The following is a 14,139-nucleotide window of genomic DNA, read 5'->3' on the forward strand; positions in this document are numbered from 1 at the left end:
ATGAAAGCACCAATGTCGGTGTCAAAACCGGCGGATCTCGGGTAGGGGGTTCCGAACTGTGCGTCTGGGATCGATGGTAACAGGAGACGGGTGACACGATGTTTACCCAGGTTCGGGGCCTCTGTATGAAGATAATACCCTACTTCCTGCTTGATTGATCTTGATGAATATGAGTGTTACAAGAGTTGATCTACCACGAGATCGTAGTGGCTAAACCGTAGAAGTCTAGCCTATGAGTATATGGTAATGAATCTGTCCTATCCGGACTATGCTCTCCGGTTTATATAGACACCGCAGAGATTTAGGGTTACATGAGGTCGGTTATATAAGAGGGAATCTTCATAGTCGATAGCTTGCCTCCAACGTCAAGGAGAGCCCAATCCGGACACGGGTATAGTCTTCGGCCTTCGTGTCTTCACAGCCCATCAGTCCGGCCCATGAATAACAGGCCGGACGCCCGAGGACCCCTTAGTCCAGGACTCCTTCAGCGACATCGTGTGATCTCTAACATTTGAACTGGCTTACAGGGTGGATCATTTTTTGGTTGACGATGTGCGACTTGAGTTTCGATACGAACATGCCAACCAATGGATTATCGCACATCCATATGACACATGAAAATAACATGCTCAGAAGACAGATGCAGCAACATCATTATCACGGGGCACATGCAAATCCAAGTGCCGGAGCACAATTTCAGTCGCTACCTCACTCGAGGAGACGGGTGCTGGCTGCCGTGGCTGCCGGCCGGGCTAGCCCGTTCCGACATGTACCCTGGCCGGTGGCGACTGGCCGTAACCGTGACCGCTCCGCGCGTTGTTTGGTCGCGGGGACGCCGAGCCGACGAAGCCGCCCCTGGACATGGACTCGACCTCCTGGAGCACGGCGACGACCTCCTTCATGGACGGCCGGTTGGTGTGCTCGGCGGCAAGGCAACGCAGCGTGAGCTGCGCCGCCCGCTGCGCGCCCCTGGACGAGTACTGGCCCTCGAGGCGCGGGTCCATGAGGCGCGCCAGCTTCCGGCGGTCCGCCAGGTGCGGCTTGGCCCAGTCCACCAGGTTGTGCTGGCCGCTGGGCCGGTCCGTGTCCAGCGCGCGCAGGCCCGTCAGCACCTCCAGCAGCACCACGCCGAAGCCGTACACGTCGCTCTTCACGTACAGGTGCCCCGTCGCCACGTACTCCGGCGCCGCGTAGCCGTAGGTGCCCATCACCCGGGTCGTCACGTGGCTGCTGCCGCCCGCCGGCCCGTCCTTGGCCAGCCCGAAGTCCGAGAGCTTCGCGTGGAATTGCTGCATGCGGAGCGCGGGAGAGGAGGGTTAGGTTAGACGTGTGCGCGCGCGCGTGATCGAGCTCGGGAGAGGAAGGATCACCGGCGAGCGGCGGCGCGCGCACGGCACGTACCGTGTCGAGGAGGATGTTGGAGGCCTTGAAGTCCCGGTAGATGACGTGCTTCTCCGAGGAGTGCAGGAAGGCGAGGCCGCGCGCCGCGTCGATCGCCACGCGCAGCCGGAGGCTCCACGACAGCGGCTGGAACGCGCCCGCGCCTTCTGCAGGTGGCCACAATGCTGTTCGTGTTAGCTATCCCAGCCTGCGTATCTAATCAGTCAGTTGATATGTATGTGCCGGGACTTACTCCGTGGCTCGCTTCTGAAGAGGTGATCCTCGAGGTTGCCTTTGGCCATGTACTCGTACACGAGCAGGAGCTCCTTGTCCTCCCAGCAGTACCCCAGCAGCCTCACCAGGTTGGGATGGATGAGCCTTCCCAGGAAATTCACCTCCGACTGCAACACCAATTCCGCCACGAATCAGCAACTCCAATGGCACCAGCACAAGGGTAAACAGACGCACATGCCAACGTGCATGCCAATCACTAAACATGCATGATCGTGGAAGGCGCACACACATTTCGGTTGGGAATTATGCAATGCTATGCGCAGCGCACGTGAATACGTCGATGACTCAGAATATGGTTCGGGTTGACCAAAAGACACGTAGTTTCATTCACCTGCCATTCTTGGACGCCCTGCAGGCTCTCGGGGTTGAGCTTCTTGACGGCGACGGGCATGCCGGCGCCGCTCCTGGCCGGGCTCATGGTCTTCTCGTCGACCCACCCCTTGTGCACCCGCCCGAACCCGCCCTCGCCGAGAAGGGTGTCCGACTTGAAGTTCCGCGTGGCGGCCTTGAGCTCCGCGAACGTGAAGATCCGGAGGTTGGGCGCCTCCAGGATCCTCCCCTCCCGGCTGGGGCTGGCCTCGCTGCCGCCATTCGTGGCGCCTCCAGCCACCGGACGGCCGCTCCCGCTGCCGCTGCCGGAGGTCGTGGGCGCGCTCGGCGACTTCCGAGCCTGCCCCGGGGAGCTCTTTGCTGCGGGTGCATTGGGCTGGGGCGCGACCATGCCGGGCCTCGCCATCGCTGCTGCGAGAGTAAAATGAGCACAGATTGCATATGCGTCAGAAGTTGTAAATATCGACCGAAATACACGGTGAATCCCATCAAGGAATCAAGGTAGAACGAGATCAATTGAGAATCATGGCGATACCTCTGGCATGAGCATGATGCGCCACTGCCTTGACAGCCTCCACGTCGGTCTCTTCGGAGCCGAAGCAGTTACCCATGGCGTGGAAGCAAAGCTCTAGGCTGTAGCTCTCTCCTCTCCTGTCCTCCTCTTTCTTCTGACTTGATGGCTGGCTGGCTATATCCCTCGTGTCGTGAATCTCAATCAGGTCCCTCGAGGCTCCAGCTACGTGCTTGGCATAAAAAAAGAGATTGGCAAATGTGACTTTGGGCGTGGCGGTGGAGAGGAGAGGAGCGACGAGGCCTGCGCGTTGGGGTAGTGGAAGGCGTGGAACTCCTCGTGGAGCTGTCATTTGGGCGCCCATGCATCAGGCGAGGGGCACATGGCGCATGTCGCGGAGACGCGGGCAAATTTTTGCAGTGTTCAAAAATAATAATCAAAGGAGAAATGAGCGCGTCACTGCTTCTGCTTGCATTTCGAACATGATTAGGGTGGTTGCAGCTTGTAGCCTGCTGGAACTCTAGCTGCTGACACTGTTGGAATGATCACAAACCGAAGCTGCTGCAGGGGACAGCCATTCTTCTCGCACCTGGCCGATACGCCGAAGAAATATACTCCTTCCGTCGCCGTTCTTTGAAGATTATACTTTCAACTTTGTTGGAAAGTCAAAAGAATTTATGTTTGACCATATTTATACAGTAATACACCAACATTTATGCCATCAAATTAGTAGCATTAGATTAATGATAAAATATATTTTCATCATATATCTATTTGGTTTCACAAACATTGATATATTTTTGTGCAAACTCGGTCAAATTTGAAAATAGTTTGACTCTCCAACAAAGTTGGAAGTACATTCTTTGAAGGACGGAGGGAGTAGTCAGGAGCATAATAACATACTTTTGATCACTTGGGGTCAACATTTTGGTTATTTCAAAGTTCACTGTCGAGTACATGTACAACAATTAAGGCACACATAAATGGGTCCTCACACCTACCCCTGCCTTGCTACGGAGAACAGTATATCTGGTGCTGATACATTTATGAAGGCAAAACTAACCGTGGGTTTGGAAAATATCATCTCTTTTGAAATCCCTGTGAATTACAGTATGGGATGCTCCTGTGAGGACACAGATTAAATTTCTTTCTTTAAGAATACGCACAGGCTTGTGTATCATGCATTAAAAAAGGAGAGAGGAAAAGAGTGGACTGAGATCTATAAGCCTCGCAATCAGGGTGGCCTCGGGATTATGTCCTCCAAACGCATGAACATTGCCCTCCTGACTAGATGGTTTTGGCGGATTGCAAACGGAGAGGGTGGCTTGTGGCTCCGCATCATTTAGCAGAAATACCTACATGGCCAGCCGCTCACCTTCTGTCTGCACTCCGGTGGCTCCTGATACGTCTCCATCGTATCTACTTTTCCAAACACTTTTGCCCTTGTTTTGGACTCTAACTTGCATGATTTGAATGGAACTAAGCCGGACTGACACTGTTTTCAGCATAATTGCTATGATGTTATTTTTGTGCAGAAATAAAAGTTTTCGGAATGACCTGAAACTTCACGGAAAATATTTTTGGAAAAAATAAAAAATACTGGCGAAAGAATCAAGACCAGGGGCCCACACCCTGTCCACGAGGGTGGGGGGCGCGTCTAGCCCCCTAGGCGCGCCCCCTGCCTCGTAGGCCCCCTGATGCTCCACCGACCTCAACTCCAACTCTATATATTCACGTTCGGGGAGAAAAAAATAGAGAGAAGGATTCATCGCGTTTTACGATACGGAGCCGCCGCCAAGCCCTAATCTCTCTCGGGAGGGCTGATCTGGAGTCCGTTCAGGGCTCCGGAGAGCGGAATCCGTCGTCGTCATCATCATCAACCTTCCTCCACCACCAATTTCATGATGCACACCGCCGTGCGTGAGTAATTCCATCGTAGGCTTGCTGGACGGTGATGGGTTGGATGAGATTTACCATGTAATCGAGTTAGTTTTGTTAGGGTTTGATCCCTAGTATCCACTATGTTCTGAGATTGATGTTGCTATGATTTTGCTATGCTTAATGCTTGTCACTAGGGCCCGAGTGCCATGATTTCAGATCTGAACCTATTATGTTTTCATGAATATATGTGAGTTCTTGATCCTATCTTGCAAGTCAATAGTCACCTATTATGTGTTATGTTCCGTTAACCCCGAAGTGACAATAATCGGGATACTTACCGGTGATGACCGTAGTTTGAGGAGTTCATGTATTCACTAAGTGTTAATGCTTTGGTCCGGTACTCTATTAAAAGGAGGCCTTAATATCCCTTAGTTTCCAATAGGACCCCGCTGCCACAGGAGGGTAGGACAAAAGATGTCATGCAAGTTCTTTTCCATAAGCGCGTATGACTATATTCGGAATACATGCCTACATTACATTGATGAACTGGAGCTAGTTCTGTGTCACCCTATGTTATAACTGTTGCATGAGGAATCGCATCCGACATAATTATCCATCACTGATCCATTGCCTACGATCTTTTCACATATTGATCTTTGCTTAGTTACTTTACCGTTGCCACTGTTACAATTACTACAAAACTGCTACTGTTACTTTTGCTACCGTTACCGTTACTTCCATACTACTTTGCTACTAAATACCTTGCTGCAGATATTAAGTTATCCGGGTGTGGTTGAATTGACAACTCAACTACTAATACTTGAGAATATTCTTTTGCTCCCCTTGTGTCGAATCAATAAATTTGGGTTGAATACTCTACCCTCGAAAACTGTTGCGATCCCCTATACTTGTGGGTTATCAAGACTATTTTCTGGCGCCGTTGCCGGGGAGCATAGCTCTATTCTTTGAGTCACTTGAGATTTATATCTGCTGATCACTATGAGGAACTTGAAAGACGAAAAAACCAAGATTTATCCCTCAACTACGAGGGGAGGTAAGGAACTGCCATCTTGCTCTGCTCTTGATTCACCTTCTATTTTGAGTAAACTTGCGACACCTAAACCTGCTTCTGCTATTAATTCTAATATGTCGCATGTTATTGATGATGCCACTTTTGCTATGCATGATACTTATGATGAAACTACTTCTATGCTTGATACTACTGTGCCATTAGGTGAATTTCTTGATGAACAACTTGCTAGGGCTAGAGAGAATGAAATTATTGAAACTGATAATATTGATGAAAGTGATGATGAAGATTCTCCCCCTAGATATGAATTGCCTGTTGTGCCTGAGGGTTATGTTATGGATGAAGAAACTGCTAGAGACTTTCTTGCTTGCAATGATAGATATGATCTTAAGAAATTATTAGCTAAGCTGAAAGAAAAATCTTTGAATGCTAGAATGAAATATGACCCTGCTTTTGCTACTTCACCTATCTGTATTTCCAATAAGGATTATGATTTCTCTGTCTATCCTGAGATAATTACTTTGGTTGAATCTAATCCTTTTTATGGCTATGAATCTGAAACTGTTGTGGCACATCTTACTAAATTAAATGACATAGCCACCCTATTCACTAATGATGAGAAAACTCGTTACTACTATATCCTTAAATTGTTTCCGTTCTCATTAAAGGGTGATGCTAAAACGTGGTTTAATTCTCTTGATCCTGGTTGTGTGCGTAGTCCCCAGGATATGATTTATTACTTCTTTGCTAAATATTTCCCCGCTCATAAGAAACAAGCTGCCTTAAGGGAAATATATAATTTTGTGCAAATTGAAGAAGAGAGTCTTCCACAAGCTTGGGGGAGGCTTCTCCAATTACTTAATGCTTTGCCTGATCATCCTCTCAAGAAAAATGAAATACTTGATATCTTTTATAATGGACTAACCGATGCTTCTAGAGACCACCTGGATAGTTGTGCTGGTTGTGTTTTCAGGGAAAGAACTGTTGATCAAGCTGAATAGCTATTGAATAATATGTTGACTAATGAAAATAATTGGACACTTCCTGGACCAACTCCTAAGCCAACTCCGAAGAAAAGGGGTATTCTATTTCTCAGTCGTGAAGATATGCAAGAGACAAAGAAATCTATGAAAGAAAAAGGTATTAAAGCTGAAGATGTTAAGAATTTACCACCTATTGAAGAAATACATGGTCTTGATAACCCGACACACGTAGTAAAGGTAAATTCTCTCTATAGGTTTGATGAAGGTGATATTCCTCGTTATAAGTCTGCTAGCCAATGCTTAGATGAGTTTGATAATTTTATTGTTAAACAAGAAAACTTCAATGCTTATGTTGGTAGAGAATTGAAACGCAATGCTTATATGATTGAACACTTGAGTGATTATATTTCTAGAGTTAGGGGTGAACTTAAACTTATTAGTAAACATGCTTCTATGGTTACCACTCAAGTAGAACAAGTGCTTAAAGCACAAAATGATTTGCTCAATGAATTAAATAATAAGAAGAATGATAATGCTGTTAGAGTTATGACTAGAGGGGGTAAAATGACCCAGGAACCTTTGTATCCTGAGGGCCACCCTAAGAGAATTGAGCAAGATTCTCAGAGAACTAATGTTGATGCACCTAGTCCTTCTAAGAAGAAGAAAAAGAAAAATGATAGGACTTTGCATGCTTCTAGTGAACCTGTTGTTGACACACCTCAGAATCCTAATGATATTTCTATTTCTGATACTGAAACACAATCTGGTAATGAACATGAACCTAGTGATAATCTTAATGATGATGTCCATGTTGATGCTCAACCTAGCAATAACAATGAGGTAGAGATTGAACCTGCTGTTGATCTTGATAACCCACAATCAAAGAAGCAACGTTATGATAAGAGAGACTTCATTGCTAGGAAGCATGGTAAAGAAAGAGAACTATGGGTTCAGAAACCCATGCCCTTTCCTCCTAAACCATCCAAGAAAAAGGATGATGAGGATTTTGAGCGCTTTGCTGAAATGATTAGACCTATCTTTTTGCGTATGCATTTGGCTGACATGCTTAAAATGAATCCTTATGCTAAGTATATGAAAGATATTGTTACAAATAAAAGAAAGATACCGGAAGCTGAAATTTCCACCATGCTTGCTAATTATACTTTTAAGGGTGGAATACCTAAGAAACATGGAGATCCAGGAGTACCAACTATACCATGCTCCATTAAAAGAAACTATGTTAAAATTGCTTTATGTGATCTTGGAGCCGGTGTTAGTGTTATGCCTCTCTTTTATATCGTAGACTTGATTTGAATAAGTTGACACCTACTGAAATATCTTTGCAAATGGCCGATAAATCAACTGCTATACCTGTCGGTATTTGTGAGGATGTGCCTGTTGTGGTTGCAAACGTTACTATTTTAACGGACTTTGTTATTCTTGATATTCCCGAGGACGATAGTATGTCGATTATCCTTGGTAGACCCTTTTTGAATACTGCAAGGGCTGTTATTGATTGCAACAAAGGCAATGTCACTTTTCATGTTAATGGTAATGAGCATACGGTACACTTTCCGAGGAAACAACCTCAAGTCCACAATATCAATTCTATTGGAAAAACTTGAACAATTACTATTGGAGGTTTTGAATTTCCTCTTCCTACTGTCGAGAAGAAATATGATATTCTTATTGTTGGGGATGTGCATATCCCCATTGAGGTAACCTAGTGCTATTCGAAAATTCCACGGTTTAATGCGATTCGGAATGAGTTTGTTAACAAGACTTGATCAACCTTGTTAGTGGATTCCTTTTGATGAGCATGAGATGGATGAAGTTAGAAAGCACAACCTTCTGTACCCTCCTTTTACTTTCTGTTATTTAGATTAAATAAAGCAAAATAGTATTTTCTATCTGTTTTCTGAATTATCCTTGCAGTAAAAAATACCCCGAAAATAAAAGTTCTCCAAATGCCTCGAAAATGGAATATGATTTTTTCTAGAATATTTAAGAATATCTCGCACTGAGAACACATCAGGGGGAGCAGCCACCTGGCCACGAGGGTCCCAGGCGCGCCCCCTGCCTCGTGGGCCCCTCGTGGCCCCCCTCCACTTATTCCAGCACCCACACACTTCGTCTTCCTCCAGAAAAAATCACCAACCAGCTCAAGAACGAGTTCTAGCTCATCTTGCTGCCATTTTCGATCTCCTTGCTCAAAGCTCCACTCACAGAACTGCTTTGGGAGATTGTTCTTTGGTATGTGACTCCTCCAATGGTCCAATTAGTTTTTGTTCTAGTGCTTTATTTATTGCAAATTTTTGCTACTTAGGTGACCCTGTTCTTGAGCTTGCATGTCAAATTTATTTGGTCCCAAGTAGTTCTAATGCATGATATAGTCTCTAGGCACTTGTGGGAGTAGTTGCCATCAATTTTGTTGAGTTTGGTTCACTCTTATTTTGAGTTACTAAAAATTTCAGAAATTTTTAGAAGAAGAAAATGATGAAGAGATTGTTGAGAGGCTCTTCGAGCCGAAGCTCGAAGGATAAGCAAAGTGAGGAGGATAAGAAGCCCAAATATAATCTCCCTCGCACCGCGGAGGTTCGGCCGTGTGAATGGCCTTGTGATGAGTTCTTGAAGGCAGCTGGGATTCATGATGATTTTTATTATTTGGCTGAGAATGTAGGCCTCGCCGACTTCCTCCGCGACCAGCTCGAACAGTATCTCCTCCTCACTAATATTTTTGTGCAAAATTTTCATTTCCATGCTAGGAGATCACCACCTTCAGTGGACTTTCATTTATATGATGAATTTAAGGAGATGACCTTATATGATTTTTATCGGGTATGCAAGATACCCTTTGAGGGCAGTATAGAGGAACCACACCGTAATGATGTGGAGGGATTTATTAACGAAATTGCTATAGGGGAAACGAGGAAAGTTTCTGGTGCAAGAACTACTAGCATACATTTTCCTGTTCTACGTTACTTTGCAATATTTGCTAGTAGATGCTTGACTGGTCGCGGGAACAGTGGAAATCTTAGTGCTCCTGATATTGTTATTTTGCGCCATGCTTTGTTTCATGATACAACTTTCAGTCTAGCCGCCATTATTGCTAAATGATTAAGTCTGAACCATACAAAGGGCCCCATTCTCGGTGGCATCTTTGCCTCGCGCCTTGCTGCACAATTTAATATACCTATTAGGAATTATGAGAAAGAAGAAAAGTTGCTGCCCCCTGTCTTTCTAGATTATAAGAGTATGGTAGCGCATGACTTTATTGTTAAAGATAAGAAGAAGATGCTTAAGTATAAACTGATATTTGATAAAAATTATTGTGAGATTATTACCTTGCCTGTGCCCTCTTTGTTTAACATATTTTCAGGCATGTACCTCATCCTACCGGAGGCCATTTATGCGCACTGGAGCCTGACACCAGTTCCAGAGCCTGAGCCGGAGCCACCCCTGGATCCTTATGGACAGTCTGTTTATCAGTGGGATCTGGAGGAGCTCGCTAACCAGTGGCACCCCGAGGATCCTCCTCAGTACACTGGAGAGGACCACTTTGATCCATGGGCATAGACCAACTTAGGCCAAAAGCCTAAGCTTGGGGGAGTACGTATTTCTCACCACATTATATTCATGTTCACACACTCATTCTAGTTGTCGGTGCTCATACTTTTTCACTATACTATCCATGCTAGTTTATTTTCCTTTTTCTCGCTTTATTCTTGTGTGTTTGAAAAACCTTAAGAAAAACAAAAAAAAAATTAGTTCTAGCTTTTAGCTAGTTTACTTTCCATGCCTATAGTAGTAATAATTAAAAGAAAACCCAAAAATATTTCTTGTTCTTCTTTTGTTTGTTGGGAGCTTTCCCGTGTAAATAGTTTTATTTCTTTTCTTTGGGGGTCGAGAGGAGAAGACCATAATGAAAATGTTGAGTGGCTCTTATATGCATTATTGTTGATTTAACCAAGAGCCCATATTACCTTGTCTTCTCCCTTGAATTAAATGCTTGCAGATTCCAGCTTAGTCCAATTGCACGTGCACTATTATTATTCACACCGATCGGTCGGGCAAGTGAAAGGCAATAATGACGATATATGATGGACTGATTGAGATGAGAGAAGCTGGTATGAACTCGACCTCTCTTGTTTTTGTAAATATGATTAGTTCATTGTTCCTGATTCAGCCTATTATGCATGAAACATGTTTGCAATGACAATTAGAGATTATAGTTGCTTATGCCATGCTTAATTAGCTAGGAGTTTATAATGGGTTACCTTGCGTGCCAACATGCTATTAAAATGGTTGTGATGTGGTATGATAGGGTGGTATCCTCCTTTGAATGATTCAAGTGGTTTGACTTGGCACATGTTCACACATGTAATTGAAACAGAGTCAACATAGCCTCCACGATATTTATGTTCATGGTGGATTATATCCTACTCATGCTTGCACTCAATGTTTATTAATTTTAATGCATGTTCATGATTGTTGTCGCTCTCTAGTTGGTCGCTTCCCAGTCTTTTTCTAGACTTCACTTGTACTAAGCGGGAATATTGCTTGTGCATCCACTTTCATAAACCCCAAAGTTATTCCATATGAGTCCACCATACCTTCCTATATGCGGTATCTACCTGCCGTTCCAAGTAAATTTGTATGTGCCAAACTCTAAACCTTCAAATGAAATTCTGTTTTGTATGCTCAAATAGCTCATGTATCAACTAGGGCTGTCTGTATCTTCCATGCTAGGCGGGTTATTCTCAAGAGGAGTGGACTCCGCTCCTCACTCACGAGAAAATGGCTGGTCACCGGGATGCCCAGTCCCATGCTTAAATCAAAATAATTGCAAACAAAACTCCCCCAGGACCATTGTTAGTTGGAGGCACCCGTTGTTCCGGGCAAGCCATGGATTGATGCTTGCTGGTGGGGGACTATAAACTTTACCATTGTGCTTGGGAACCGCCTATAATGTGTGTAGCATGGAACATATCGAGATATCTCGGTTGTTATGTTGACAATGAAAGTATGCCGCTCAAAATATTATTCATCTCTATTTCAAAAACCGAGCTCTGGCACCTCTACAAATCCCTGCTTCCCTCTGCGAAGGGCCTATCTATTTACTTTTATGTTGAGTCATCCTCCTCTTATTAAAAAAGCACCAGTTGGAGAGCACCGCTGTCATTTGCATCCATTACTATTAATTTACATTGAGTATGACTGGATCTCTTTTACCATGAATTACAATATCTAGTCAGTCCTTGATCGTCAGAGGTGCTCTGCATTTATGTTTTGCGGTCTCAGAAAGGGCTAGCGAGATACCATCTTGTTATATCATATTATGATTGTTTTGAGAAAAAGTTGTCACCTGAGATTTATTATTATTGCTCGCTAGTTGATTATGCCATTGATATGAGTAAACATGAGACCTAAATCTTATTGTGAATATGGTTAGTTCATAATCTTTGCTGAAAACTTGAATGCTGGCTTTAAATATTTGCAACAACAAGAGCAAACAGAGTTTGTAAAAGTTTTTCTTTATCACTTTCAGTTTGTCAACTGAATTGCTTGAGGACAAGCAAAGGTTTAAGCTTGGGGGAGTTGATACGTCTCCATCGTATCTACTTTTCCAAACACTTTTGCCCTTGTTTTGGACTCTAACTTGCATGATTTGAATGGAACTAACCCGGACTGACGCTGTTTTCAGCAGAATTGCCATGGTATTATTTTTGTGTAGAAATAAAAGTTCTCGGAATTACCTGAAACTTCCCGGAGAATATTTTTGGAATAAATAAAAAATACTGGCGAAAGAATCAAGACCAGGGGGCCCACACACTGTCCACGAGGGTGGGGGCCGCGCCTACCCCCTGGGCGCGCCCCCTGCCTCGTGGGCCCCCTGGAGCTCCACCGACCTCAACTCCAACTCTATATATTCACGTTCGGGGAGAAAAAAATCAGAGAGAAGGATTCATCGCGTTTTACGATACGGAGCCGCCGCCAAGCCCTAATCTCTCTCGGGAGGGCTGATCTAGAGTCCGTTTGGGGCTCCGGAGAGGGGAATCCGTCGCCGTCGTCATCATGAACCTTCCTCCATCACCAATTTCATGATGCTCACCGCCGTGCGTGAGTAATTCCATCGTAGGCTTGCTGGACGGTGATGGGTTGGATGAGATTTACCATGTAATCGAGTTAGTTTTGTTAGGGTTTGATCCCTAGTATCCACTATGTTCTGAGATTGATGTTGCTATGACTTTGCTATACTTAATGCTTGTCACTAGGGCCCAAGTGCCATGATTTCAGATCTGAACCTATTATGTTTTCATGAATATATGTGAGTTCTTGATCCTATCTTGCAAGTCAATAGTCACCTATTATGTGTTATGATCCGTTAACCCCGAAGTGACAATAATCGGGATACTTACCGGTGATGACCGTAGTTTGAGGAGTTCATGTATTCACTAAGTGTTAATTCTTTGGTCCGGTACTCTATTAAAAGGAGGCCTTAATATCCCTTAGTTTCCAATAGGACCCCGCTGCCACGGGAGGGTAGGACAAAAGATGTCATGCAAGTTCTTTTCCATAAGCACGTATGACTATATTCGGAATACATGCCTACATTACATTAATGAACTGGAGCTAGTTCTGTGTCACCCTATGTTATAACTGTTGCATGAGGAATCGCATCCGACATAATTATCCATCACTGATCCATTGCCTACGAGCTTTTCACATATTGATCTTTGCTTAGTTACTTTACCGTTGCCACTGTTACAATTACTACAAAACTGCTACTGTTACTTTTGCCACCGTTACCGTTACTTCCATACTACTTTTCTATTAAATACCTTGCTGCAGATATTAAGTTATCCATATGTGGTTGAATTGAAAACTCAACTGCTAATACTTGAGAATATTCTTTGGCTCCCCTTTTGTCGAATAAATAAATTTGGGTTGAATACTCTACCCTCGAAAACTATTGCGATCCCCTATACTTGTGGTTTATCAGCTCCCACTTCTGGCAATCCATCATTCAGCTCCTCCCAGTCCTTCACATTGGGATTTGATTGCGGTGGGATCTGGCACAACTACGATGTTTTGGTTCGATCGATGGGCTGGTGACGCCCCCTTCGCGGCACGCTTTCCTGAACTGTTCGCCATTGCGGTAGAACCTCACATCTCTATTGAGGAGGCCCTTATTGACTTAGGGCAACTGGCGTTCCGGAGGCCTTTCGGCCCGGTGGAGAACGCCGATTGGCAAGACTTGCTTGCCTACATCGCACTACACGAGCCAGATCTGAGCATTGGAGATGATCGCACCAGGTGGCGGCTAGAGCCATCTGGTCGATTCTCCACTAAATCGCTATACCAGGCTCTTGCCTCCTCCCCGGGACCCGAGGCTCTCACCACCATTTGAGAGATCCGGCTCCCCTTGAAGATAAGGATATTCATGTTGCAATGGTTCCGTGTCCGCCTCCCGTACGGTGTGGAGGTTCTGAAGCGCCACGGCCCTAGCAACGGCCTATGCCCACTGTGCGGGCCTGAAGAGGATTCGAACCATATCTTCTTCACCTGCGTGTCCACGCAGTTCCTGTGGAGTTGTTTCCGTGAAATAGTGGGTGGAAGCTAGGACTACAAGAACTTCCCCGCTCTCTTCGCCGAACTCCAGGCATTACCACCCTCATCCCGCCACATTAGGTGGCTGACCATCGGTGTGCTAGCTTGGACGATGTAAA

At 45.0% G+C, this 14,139-nt stretch overlaps 1 pseudogene; it reads right to left on the reverse strand.

Moving 5' to 3' along the window:
* Positions 1 to 251: 251 nt before the first annotated feature.
* On the reverse strand, positions 252 to 2,411 carry LOC123141631 (probable serine/threonine-protein kinase PIX13; annotated as a pseudogene).
* Positions 2,412 to 14,139: the final 11,728 nt, after the last annotated feature.

The sequence above is a fragment of the Triticum aestivum genome, chromosome 6D (assembly GCF_018294505.1).
Source record: "Triticum aestivum cultivar Chinese Spring chromosome 6D, IWGSC CS RefSeq v2.1, whole genome shotgun sequence".
Lineage (NCBI taxonomy): Eukaryota > Viridiplantae > Streptophyta > Magnoliopsida > Poales > Poaceae > Triticum > Triticum aestivum.